General features: G+C 38.5%; 1 protein-coding gene across 1 annotated transcript in view; it reads left to right on the forward strand.

The window, feature by feature from the left end:
- Nucleotides 1-13,404, forward strand: part of B3GALT1 (beta-1,3-galactosyltransferase 1) — a 583,718-nt gene that overhangs the window by 526,228 nt on the left and 44,086 nt on the right. Inside the window, exon 4 of the mRNA XM_017548485.2 lies at nt 7,720-7,841. The gene's annotated coding sequence lies outside the window, so the exon portion shown is untranslated. The remainder of the gene's footprint in view (nt 1-7,719; nt 7,842-13,404) is intronic.

Genomic DNA, 13,404 nt, shown 5'->3' on the forward strand with positions numbered 1-13,404 from the left:
ATTTTTAGGGCTCCATGCTATATTCCTTTATCCTCTCAATATCCCCTGTTAGATTAGCAGAAACAGTAACTGGATTCATATTTTACAGTACAAAAAAGAAAAGCTTTGCTCTCAATTATCAATATTGTGAATACCTCATTCAAGAGAAAAATGCGTTTAATCACACACCAAGACATACACACACACACATCACACCATACCGTTCAGAGTCCCTCCTCTGTTTTTCACTGTCTCCATTACTATACTTTATTATCTGGATGACATCTGTCTCCAGAAAGATACAAGTTTCTCTTTATCCCCAGCCCCTGGTAGAATATGACAGTACAGAAAATAACCCAGTTTTGTTGATTGAAACAATATATGTAACAGGAAAGGAAGTAAGAGACTGATTACAGAATCCAAATGTGGCTCTAGCTATATCTCATCAATTCATTTAAGAAGATATTGAAATAGACTCTGTGCTGAGTTGTGATGTATAAGACAGTTTGTTCCCAATGATTTTATGTCATGGAAAAATACTTGTTGGAGACCTCACCTTCTGTCTTCTTTGATGCTTGCTTTCGAAATATGGTAGCCGATACAACAGATATAGTCAATATTGAGTCACTTGTTAATCACTAAATTTAAGAATCATCCATACTTGTCTTACCGAGTTTCCACATTCTAGCCTTATATAAAACCAGAACAACTTCCTCCCCATTTTATGCCTATTTTTTTCATAAATTGATTGCCTAACTGATGTTTTGCAGTTACCACATTGCCAAGAGTACATATGGGTATAGGGTGTAAGGTGCAAAGCTGGGAAGAAATTCTGTATACTCTGTGTCTGTCTGTCAAATCTTGGGTCTTCCTTTAGTTGCCTTTTTCTATAAAGAGCTCAGAAGAAGAAAGAACTTTGATACATGTGCAGTTTTGTTCAGAATAGTACCCTTAAACATTTCTACTACCCAAGCTAATGGTTAACTCTCCCATACCAACTCTCTAGGTTTCCTAAAGATAACGGTATTTGCGTACAGCAATTGGATATTGAATTGTATACAGCAATATCCTTCTTAGTATGAACTAAGTTTAAAATTAACTTTTAAAATAGCTGGAATGATTTTAAGCGAAATTCTTTGGTTAAATTCTTGGCTAATGCATTTAAAATCCTCTCCTACCTTCGGCACCCTAAACTGGCTCTAAAAATATTTTATGACTTTATTAAACAAATACATGGCATAATTATTGTTATTCTACTTCATTAGTATGAATGACCGTGTTTACAAGTAAAGGCATAGCAATACATTTAAACAAAATCAATTCAGTAATCATTTCAGCTGGGTTTGTTTCTTCTTTCTAAGTACTTTATTCAGGATATTGGTTGATCATTACTAGTACTTACTAAATACTTCTTTGATAACTCTATCACTTAGGCTTTGGAGGTCATATCACTAAGTTGTATCTTAACGAGATGATTGCATTTCCATGGGAGCTTAGTTGCCTCTTTCAGAAAGGCAGTAAAAAGATCACTGATAGCATGGCAGGGATATAAATCCTGAGATTAGAATAATACTTGGTAGAACAGTGGAGACTTGGCCTAGAGAAGCTATAACAATACAAGATTTAGGATTATAATGTAGAATTCCCTCTAGTGTAGCACCATTAATAATTACAAATTTATTGAATGAATTTGGGCACAGAGATATGGAAGCAATCTTTCTTCACTGTGGGTTTTCTGGCAAATGAGTTTTCTAGACAAGGGAAGTGGGTGAACCGCTGACTTCTAGCGTTTGCCTATTTCTATGTTATAAATGTATGTGCCACCAGTTTCAAGATATCAACATGAGGTCATTGAATGTGAAGTTGGGAAGAAGTGTGCACCACCAGGTCTGCCCAAGCCCATACAAGCTGCCTGGCGCCCACTGGACTCTGCAGAGTCGTCCCAGCTCCAGAGCTCTCTGCAGGGTCAGCTGAGGTCTCTGCTGTGACTGCATCAGTCCAAACTCTCCCTTTCCTTTCTTCTTTCTCCTCTCACATGAGGAACAGGTGTTGTTCCTAAGAACATGCTACAATAAACTTCCTGCATAAGAATCTCAGAGTCCCAAAGCAACCCCACCTACAATGAAGAGAAATTGAAAGTTAAGTTCATGATCATTGAAACAGAGAGAGCGAAAGTCCTCTGTTCTCTCTCCTAAATTCATTAACAAATTAGATCAACTATGGACCCTACCTGGTCCCCTAATGAGTCATTATCTTGTTAAGTTAATAAATGGGCAACTCAGTGGCGCTTTGTGTTTTGCTCTGTGGGTCTTTATTTAAGTCCTTTATCTCAAACACACCACACACAAACCAGAATCAAATGTAGCCAGATGCTGACACTAGAGATCCACAGTGCAAAGTCCTTTGTTGCCTCAGAGAGCTGCGGCAAGACTGGGAAGACTAAATCTCATGTCCAAATATTATTACTGTCTTGTTTATCCTATTATGTCACTAAATTCTCCCGCAGCTAGCACTCATAAGTCAGTACACAGAAGACATGGATTTCTCAGCCACAAACAGCACTGGCAAAATTCCTTTTTGCCACATGAAGCTAAAAAGAAGGGGTGATATTAATGAAACCTAATGGAATAATGTGCTAGAATAGCTATAATTTTTAGACCTGGCAAAATTGTAAACTAGATTAAAATGTGGGTGACAAATGTTGAGTCTGAGCTATTTCCCCAGAAAAATACAACAATTTATATAGTCAATTTTCAATTATCTGCCCAAGGAGAAATAGCAATAATGGCAATTATCCAAAAGAGTAGATAATGAACAAATTCATTTCTACTTGACTTCAAAATATTATTTTGTATTCCAAAACCAATATTTGGATGTAGATACATTTTATATTCTGGAAAGTTGCAATGCCTCTAGCTTAAATACTAAAATTATACTTTAGAAATCAGACTAAAGAAAGTAGCTCATATTCTTCATCTTTTCTTGTACAATATGTTCCCTTTTCTATATTATTGCTGTAAATATATGTCATGATCTCTTAGGATAATGTTCATTCTAAAGCAGAGAACATTTGCATCTGTATGTTTTCTAGTTAATATTTTCCTGCATTGACGGCAATTAAGTATTTTGGTTTAAAGGACACCTCCTTTCCTGCCCTTGCTTTGCTAAATTTATGTCTTAATGTATGGAAAGAAAAAAATCCCAAAACCAAATAGAATGGATATTCAAGATAAAAGTTATATCTGAGTAAGATTTAAGTTTGAAACCTACATCTGCCCATGGAAAATTGAGTTAGCCATATACACATTTTCCACACTTTTTTTTGGTCCTGGTTTAGTTATTTTTCACTCAGTGAATGCTATGATGAATATAATAATACCTCGGATAGGGTCTGTCCCATGGCAGCATTCAGCAACTTCTCATTCCTTTTATTCCTTGCTTCCCTTTTCTTCATTCAATAATGTTTTATATTTCTAGGTCCTTGAGGAATTGCCACACTGTCTTCCACAATGGTTGAATTAATTTACACTGCCACCAACAGTGTAAAAGTGTTTCTATTTCTCCACATCCTCTCCAGCATCTATTGTCTCCAGATTTTTTAATGATTGCCATTCTAACTGGTGTAAGATGGTATCTTATTGTAGTTTTGATTTGCATTTCTCTAGTGACCAGTGATGATGAAAATTTTTTCATATGTTTGTTGGCCTCATGTATGTCTTCTTTTGAAAAGTGTCTGTTCATATCCTTCGACCACTTTTGAATGGGCTTGTTTGTTTTTTCTTGTAAATCTGTTTTAGTTCTTTGTAGATTCTGGATATCAGCCCTTTGTCAGATGGGTAGACTGCAAAAATTTTTTCCCATTCTGTTGGTTGCTGATTCACTCTAATGACTATTTATTTTGCCATGCAGAAGCAATGGAGTTTGATTAGGTCCTATTTGTCTATTTTGGCTTTTGTTGCCAATGCTTTTGGTGTTTTGGTCATGAAGTCCTTGCCTACGCCTATGTCCTCAATGGTTTTGCCTAGATTTTCTTCTAGGGTTTTTATGGTGTTAGGTCTTATGTTTAAGTCTTTAATCCATCTGGAGTTAATTTTAGTGTAAGGTGTCAGGAAGGAATCCAGTTTCTGCTTTCTGCATATGGCTAGCCAATTTTCCCAACACCATTTATTAAACAGGGAATCCTTTCCCCATTGCTTGTTTTTGTCAGGTTTGTCAAAGATTGGATGGTTGTAGATGTGTTGTGTTGCCTCCAAGGCCTCTGTTCTGTTCCATTGGTCCATATCTCTGTTTTGGTACTAGTACCATGCTGTTTTGATTACTGTAGCCTTGTAGTATAGTTTGAAGTCAGGTAGTGTGATGCCTCCCGCTTTGTTCTTTTTGCTTAGAATTGACTTGGCTATGCAGGCTCTCTTTTGGTTCCATATGAAGTTTGAAGTGTTTTTTCTAGTTCTGTGAAGAAGGTCATTGGTAGCTTGATAGGGATAGTGTTGAATCTGTAAATTACTTTGGGCAGTATAGCCATTTTCATGATATTGATTCTTCTTAACCATGAACATGGAATGTTTCTCCATCTGTTTGTGTCCTCTCTTATTTCCTTGAGCAGTGATTTGTAGTTCTCCTTGAAGAGATTCTTTATGTTCCTTGTTAGTTGTATTCCTAGGTATTTTATTCTCTTGGTAGCAATTTTGTGAATGGCAGTTCGTTCTTGATTTGGCTCTCTTTAAGTCTGTTATTGGTGTATAGGAATGCTTGTGATTTTTGCACATTGATTTTTTATGCTGAGACTTTGCTGAAGTTGCTTATCAGTTTCAGGAGATTTTGGGATGAGATGATGGGGCCTTCTAAACATACAATCATGTCATCTGCAAATAGAGACAATTTGACTTCCTCCTTACCTATTTGAATACCCTTTATTTCTTTTTCTTGCCTGATGGCTCTGACTAGAACTTCCAATAGTATATTGAATAGGAGTGGTGAGAGAAGGCATGCTTGTCTAGTGCCAGATTTCAAAGGGAATGCTTCCAGTTTTTGCCCACTCAGTATGATATTGGCTGTTGGTTTGTCATAAAAAGCTTTTATTATTTTGAGATATGTTCTGCCATTACCTACAAATAGAAATTCCATTTGACCCAGCAATCCAATTACTGCATGTATATCCAAAGGATTATAAATAGTTCTACTATAAGGACACATGCACACGAATGTTCACTGCAGCACTGTTTACAATAGCAAAGACTTGGAACCAACCCAAATGCCCATCAGTGACGGACTGGGCAGGGAAAATGTGGCACATATACACCATGGAATATTATGCAGCCATCAAAAATGATAAGTTCGTGTCCTTTGTAGGGACATGGATGAACCTGGAAACCATCAGTCTCAGCAAACTGACACAAAAACAGAAAATCAAACACCACATGTTCTCACTCATAGATGGGCGTTGAACAATGAGAACACATGGACACAGGGAGGGGAGCATCACACACTTGGGTCTGTCAGCGGGAAATACAGGAAGGACAGCAGGGTGTGGGACGTTGAGGAGAGATAGCATAGGGAGAAATGGCAGATAGAAGTGATGGGGAGGAGGGCAGCAAAGCACACTGCCATGTGTGTACCTGTGCAACAATCTTGCATGTTCTTCACATGTACCCCAAAACCTAAAATGCAATTAAAATACTACTAATAATGTTTTATAGAAGATGCTTCATATTAATGCTTCATATATTTTAATAATGTTTATGTTTTATTCTACTCTTTGCATAGTAAATTCCACAAAAGCAAGGAAATATTTTCAAAAACATGCTAGAGTAAAATCTAGCATATTTTTCCAATGTCAACATTTAATACACGTTTAAATTCTTAAAAGCTACCTCCATTATTTTCTCAATATTAAGCAAATAATCTAGTAAAAGATATAGCACTTTGAAGAGCAGAATGAGGGTTCAATGCAGACTAAAAACTGACTACATGCTCTCCCATCTTATGCTTAGTTACACAGTACACTCCCATTATCAGAATAAGACACTTTTTGCATTAGGCAAGAGATTCCTAAGTGTTGCAGTGCTTCAGATTGTTTGCTTTGGACTCTTTTGCTTTGGTATTTGACTTGATAAGCAATTGGTGTTTGACCAAATGTGACTTGCTTTCCTTTAAAGTTCTAAAGTGTGTCTTCAGTTAAACAAATGACAAGGCACTGGAGAGGTAGGTTAAGCTACTGGCTAGGCTCAGTTGATCTACGTTCAAACACTGGCTCCACTAATCCCAGGATGACATTGAGCAATAGACTTGCCCTCCCTCAGTCATGTTTACCCATTCTTAAAATGAAGGTAATAATACAAAACTAAGAGGATTGTGGATATTATGGCAGATAATACATGTAAGTAACCTTTCTAAACTAAATTCAGTAAATGTTGGTAGTTGTTACAACTACTAGCTAACATTGATGACTACCTATGCAAGCACCATCCTAAGCACTTTCTATGTATTCATTCATTTGAACCTCATGACAACTCTATGATTCAGGCACTGTTATCACGATTTTGTACATGGGACCTAGAGAGGCTAAGTATAGTCAGTGGCTGTGTCAGTCTCTAAACCCAATCCATACACTTACCCATCGCACAACATTGATCATCATGGAAACAGAGAGCATTTTAACAGAAACTGGAACCAGCAAATGGATCCACTGGAACCCACTTGTGCCTCTGTTGGTATTCTTCACATGGTACCACATGCTTAAACACCATCCAAAACAAAAATGCCTGTAATCAGAGTCTTATTTCATAAGAGGACCCATCACATTTCAGTCACTCGCCGTTACCCAGAACTTATTCCATGATATGGACAGTTAGCATAGACCATTCTGCCTTTCATTACAAAATTTTATATACATATAACTTGAGACCCAAGAATCTGATCAACAGAAGGCAGGTCTAGTTGGCTTCCATCCTGTTATTAAAATGGGTCTGATCACATTCAGCCAGTGGCAGAGTGGTCATAAGTGACAGTGAAATGCCTTCACTGAAAGGGAAGGTGCGCATGCCTAAAATCCCAGCTGTGTCACGAATGAACCAAATGTCTTTGCCCTAAGAAGCTTCACCCCTCTGAACCTTTTTTTTTTTTTTAAATCACTTGAAAAGTTAAGATGTTGCAGTAGACCTTAGATAAAAGCTGGTCACCATGAGCCAATCCTGACCCCTCACATGGGCTTTGGTTTTAGCCTTGTTTGACCTGTCCAAAGTTTTGTTTTGTGTTAAAAATTAGATCCTAAAGTACAATACTAAGAGATTTAACATTTAAAAATCTGTGCTTCTGTTTTTCTCTAAAAATTGGAGGTTGTGACATCATTGGGCCTGTTTATCTTTGTGGCATCAGTAAAATCATCAACTCGACCTGAGCAGTAGCTGCCCGTTCAGATGGGGCATGGGCTTACTAGCTCGCCACAGTGCCTACCAGTCTTTATTATCTCACACCCCATCTGCTCACTCATTGATACCACCTGCCTGGGCTTCAAGGCATCTGAGTTTCTAATCCTAATACCAGTTCAAACCCTAAATGAAGTTAATTTATTCATTCTTGTTTCATTCAGTCCACCTCTATTCAACGCCTACCCACATGCCATTCTTTGTATTGTATTGTACTTAGAGAGTATTATTAAAGTAGCAGTTCTGTTTTCATTTCTCTGAACCCAATTAATTTCCATTATTTCTAAATTTTTCTCTCTTCTTGTTGTCCACTTAGGGCTATGCAGTTTGTTCCTGGTATGGGCACCTTGAATCTCCTCCTCAGACAGATTGAGACCATGCTTGATTTCCTGTACTTTTAGTAAGAAGAAGGAAAACGCAGCACATGTGAACCAACAGGTAGGAGAGAAACACATTTCTCAGTTATGCAGCCCCACATCAAGGAAAAATAACAGCAACTCTACAAAGTCAGAAATCAGCATCTACGGACAAATGAGCAGAGAGAAAGGTCTAAGTTTTTTTCTTTATTAATGTTTACCTGCTATAGTATGCAAAATATCCTTGCCATAAAAGCCTTATTTCTTCTTAAAAATTTGTATTTAATTTCATTTTAAGTTCCAGGATACATGTGCAGTATGTGCAGGAAAAAGTCTTTTTTTCTGAAAGATACAGGAGAAAAAAAACCCACAGTTTAAAAAAATAGTGTCTTTTAAAAAAATTTATATATACAGGTGTCTATGAAACCTTTGACTGATTCTAATGGTGGCTTCTTTTAAGATGAACTATTGGGGAATAAAGATATGCTTTAGGTGACCTAAGACAATTCCCATTTAAAATCCATTTCTCCAGGGCCATCACTAATTGATTCTTGAATCTTCCTTGCTGAAATAAACCCATCACACAGGCAATTGTACTTCAATCATTTCTTATTTCAGTTGAAAATAGGAGGATTTTGTATAGAAAATGATGGTACAGTTATTAAAATTAAAATTCTCTAAAATAGTGAATAATTGTTAAAATGTTTTTATTTAAAGTGATAAAAAGCAAGATAAATACTGAGAATATTCCTCTATACACTTTTGCCCAAAATGGCATGTTAAATGAATAAAAATGATTGCAGCCTATCCAGACTGTGATTCAGGGAAGGAAGCGCCACGCTGGCAAGAGGCCGCCTGGATGACACTCCTATCTTTCCCATCATAGCCTCTGTGACTGTGGGCCACTTACTTAACCTTTCTAAACTACAGTTTCCATGTCCATGAAAGTGACAGTTATTTCAGAATGTCTTCAAAATGCCAAGCAGAATTGGACCCTGAAATATAATTGTTAGTGGAAGGTGGCGGGTAGCTCTGAGCCAATTCCCTGTGAGCTAATTCGCCAAAAGCAAATTCAATAAAACTCCAGTTCACCAAATTCCTCTCTCCTGGTCCTCATTTACAAAATGTATAGTAATTGCACTGGGTATGTTGGTTTTCACAGCGTTCGTGAGATTCCTGTAAGGCTTCAGTTGATAGGTTTCTTCCCTCCACTTACTGACAGCACTGGAGGGAACGTGCAGTTGGTCTTTGTTTCAGCCCCTGACAGTGGGCAGCAAGAGGACCCTCTGATGAGGAGCAGGGGAGCAGGGTCCGCACACAGCCCAAATGGGTGGACACAGACTAACAGACATGAGATAATAACCATAAGGATTCTCCAAGTTCAAGACAAAAATAGACTATTTTAAATATATGAGTCTGGTTGGGTACTTTTGAGAACAGCTTTATGGAATCAGCCTGCTGGTATAAATAATCCTTCCTCTTAGGGATCTTAGCATCCAACAGAGGAAACAGACTACAGACAAAACAGAAAATAAAATAATAATACAATTACAAATCATAAGCACTATGAAGAAAACAAACAGGGTGCTCAGGCAGTGAAGAAGTGGAACCTTCTTTAGAAAGGATGGTGAGGGGAGGTGTGAGAGTCAAGAAACCTTTCCCCATGGCCCTTCCCTTGCAGGCACATGAGAGGACCAGATAGCCTGGGGCCATGGGATGTGAGATGACCAGTGGGTTGTGAGTGGAAAGGATCTGTGGGACTTCCATGCTGGAGCATTTAATTACTCTTGCAAGATTCCCTAGCTCCCTTTCACTGTGGCGTTCTGACTGGTGATGTGACTCCAGATGTGGTTTCTCCTTCAGCCTGGAGCCTTTGTGACTGCAAAGAACAGAGCCCCACAATGGACTCACAGTGGACCTGGACCTGTAGCCTGAGCAAACAACAAACTTTAATTGTCTTAAGCCACTAAGATATGGAAAGCTATTTGTTATTACAGCACAACTGAGACTAACCTATTATAAAGAGGGATCTCTGAAGAGGCAGAGGATGATTTATAGCTTTAAGAGAAAAAGTGTTAAGTTTGGCTGGTTTGTAAAATTGAAAGGTAGCCAATATGGCTTAATTATAGCAAAGCAAGAAAAACTAGCACATTAAAAGTTCTCCTTCTACTCCAGGCTATCTGCCTCTTAGGCTGTTCTGATGTTTATATTCCTGGCAATGCTTTAAGACGGATAAGTAGCTTGACTCTAAATGCTTTTGATTTGTTTACACAAATCAAACTCTCATATTTGATCTCTGCCTCTGGATTATGATAGTTTTCATCAAGAACTTTGCATGTGGGCTATTGATATGATAATGCAATCCTGATGCTTTCCCAAGAGTTAAGAGCCTCTATCCTTTCTGTCAATACTGAGATGCACTTGGTCGTATAGGCCATTCATAGCTAAGGCTTGGAATGGGCAGCACACAGCACTTTGCAATTGAATCGTATATGATACTGTGCAATTTTTAAGCTCTCAGCTTTTCATATTAATTTCTAATATTCTGACAACAGAATCTAGGGAAAAGCCCAACTTATATGGGCCTCATCATAGGACCTTGGTTGTTTAAGTCTTTTGCATTTAAGATCTTGTTTGCAAACAAAACAAAACCTGTAGTAAAAGCAAATTGCATGCTATGCAATTTATCTTCTTTGGAAGAAAAGAAGAGCTGAGTCAGTCTTCATGAGTTTTGACAAGGAAAGTACTTTTTTTTTGAGACAATTTCGCTTTTGTCACCCAGGCTGAAGTGCAGTGGCATCACTGCTCACTGCTCACTGCAACCTCCGCCTCCCAGGTTCAAGTGATTCTCCTGCCTCATCCGCTGAAGTAGCTGGAATTACAGGCATGTGCCATCATGTCCAGCTAATTTTTCTATTTTTAGTAGAGATGGGGTTTCATCACATTGGTCAGGCTGGTCTCGAACTCCTGACCTTAGGTGATCCACCCACCTCGACTTCCCAAAGTTCTGAATTACAGATGTGAGCCACTGCACCCAGCCTAGGAAGGTACTTTTTTATCCTTGACACTGCTCAGATAGAGCCCCTGATATTATAACTGCCTGTATTGAAGTTTAGTAGCTTTAGAGAAAGTACATCTGTCTGTTGTTACAGTCATTCTTGTACAGTTCTTAAAGTCTGAAGGATTTTTATTTGAGATGAATGGAATCTCACTAAAGAATTGTGGAATGACCAATGAGTTGTGAGTGGAAAGGATCTGTAGGACTTCCATGCTGGAGCATTTAATTGCTGTTGCAAGACTCCCTAGCTCTCTTTCCCTGTGGCATTCTGACTGTGATGTGGCTCCAGATGTGGTTTCTCCTTCAGCCTTGAGTCTGTGTGACTGCAAAGACCAGAGCCCCCCGATGGACTTAACAACAGATTTTAATTGTCTTAAGCCACTAAGATATGGAAAGCAAATGGAAGGGGAAAGGAAATGGATCTAAATTTAAAATTGTGTTCTTAATATAGTTTAGGCCCAGCACTACATGCTTTCATATGCATTATTATCCCCTATCCCCACACAGTGGAGGAAGCAGCTCAGAGAGGTTACGATTGCCTAGCCAATGAGTGGCAGACCAAGGAAGCGGCCTTCTCCCTCTAAAGACCCTGCTTTTTCCTCTTTATTATGTAGACCAGAATGTAAACGTCTCCTGTACCATCCCCACAGTCAAATTCCAAATGGCCAAATCTCACATTCCAAATCTTGCATTTCCAAAATTTAGATTTCTCTAAAAACTAAATGCTAGGTCACTAGTACATATTGATTTATTACATACCTAGGTTCAGAAGAGGCTCTAAACAGAGCTGGTTATAATAAGCTGTGCTCTGCTAATTGTGCATCTTCCCTTTGTTCCGCCTCATCCTGTGTAATTAGCACAGTCTTGAAAATAGAAGTTTCCATGACATTAAGGTTTGTACACAGTACACCCTCTAATTATTTCATATCTTCACATTAGGGACCAAGATACTCATTGTGGAGGGTAGAATTGTTTGTTATTTAATTACTTAAAGAAGGAGCACGGGAAAACCAAGAAAAAGAGATTATTAAAATAATGTTTACTGTTGACTCTGAGTTGCCTATGCAGAGACCAAGGCACAGGCATACGTGTCTCCCAACCCTCTCACTCCCACGTGGCTTCAGACCTCATCTCTCTTGGCACGGACCTTCATCTCAGTTATGCCTGTTACCCTCTCTTCCTATCAAGGACTTGCGTATTCTTCAAGTCCCAGTCAAAATTCACTCCTCCACATGACTTTCCAGATGTCCACTGTGAAAATTAAGCTCCTTCTTCCCATACCCGAGGGCACTTTTTACTAATCTTACAGCATCTCTCTGCCTTGTACTATGAAGACAAAGGTGGGACAGAAACTGCTGATGATTCATTCAGATGTGTTTTCTCCTTTTTCTTCCTGGGCGTATAGTCAGACAGCATTTCCTAGCCTTCCGCAGAGTTGGGCATGAACTCATAATAAATTTCTAGTAATGTTAAATGAGTAGAAGTGACGTGCTTCATTTGGAAGCCAGGGTTTTAAGGAAGGGGGGTATGCCTCCTCTGTGCTTTTTGCCTTGCTGACATCACTAAAGGAACTCTGAGACCCCCAGGTGGGAGCCCCATGGGGTGCAGAAAGCCTGGGTTCCCAAATCACCAGGTGAAAAGCTCTCTGGCCAAGCAGCAATGCTTCCATTAGGTTGTTACATAAATAATAAGTAACCACCAATTGTGTTAAGGGTTAGGAATTTAGGGCCTATTTGTTATAGCTTCTGGTGTGGACCTACCAGAGACTATGCATCTTTCTAAGTGTGTGCTTGCATGTGTGTGATTCCTTTTATTTTAGAAGCCCCAAAAGGACTGGGACTAAAAAAAAATCATTCTTAATTGTGTATAAAATTAAACTGAATTGGTGCCTCATTTGGAAATGGAGCAGATGGTCATTAAAATGAAGAGTGGAGGATACTCTAAAGCATCTCCAATATTGGGAATGCCATTTTCTCATTTGCAAGCAGCTGTCTAGAATTTTGTAAACAATCTCATAGGTGACTAATTTGGTATAGAGAACAAAAGGAATACCCAGTTAGTTTTCATGTTAAAAATGCCCTGGTTCATTTCTCATTCAAATATTCATTATTTCAATCAACAAGTACATATGGAACACATTCTACATACCAGGCAGTCCTCTAACAGTGCTGATCCATTAACAGTGGCCCCAGCTCATTCCAAGTACACAGGCCAGTGGGAGAGCCAAGTATCCACTCAACTCATCACACCACTGAATATGCTCTCAGCGTATCACCCAGGTTGTCTGATTCTTCTCTTAGAAAATAAGAATGATAATGTTGCCTATTTCTCTAAATTTTAATTAGATAATATTTAGGTATAACAATTATAAAATATTTAGCAGTGTGCTTGACACTTAAACTCGGCAAGCACATGATAATTCTTAGCTATTTGCATTGATTTAGAGAAATACTATGAGACTGTATAATAAAGAAATTTGACTGGCCTGAGGAAGGGGTGTGTGGAACACAAGATTCTTCTGGAAGTGACTCCTGATATGATAGTTGAGAAGTTGGGAAGAATATTCCAAATTTTAAAAAGTAGAGTA

The sequence above is a fragment of the Cebus imitator genome, unplaced genomic scaffold (genome assembly GCF_001604975.1).
Source record: "Cebus imitator isolate Cc_AM_T3 unplaced genomic scaffold, Cebus_imitator-1.0 Scaffold10, whole genome shotgun sequence".
Lineage (NCBI taxonomy): Eukaryota > Metazoa > Chordata > Mammalia > Primates > Cebidae > Cebus > Cebus imitator.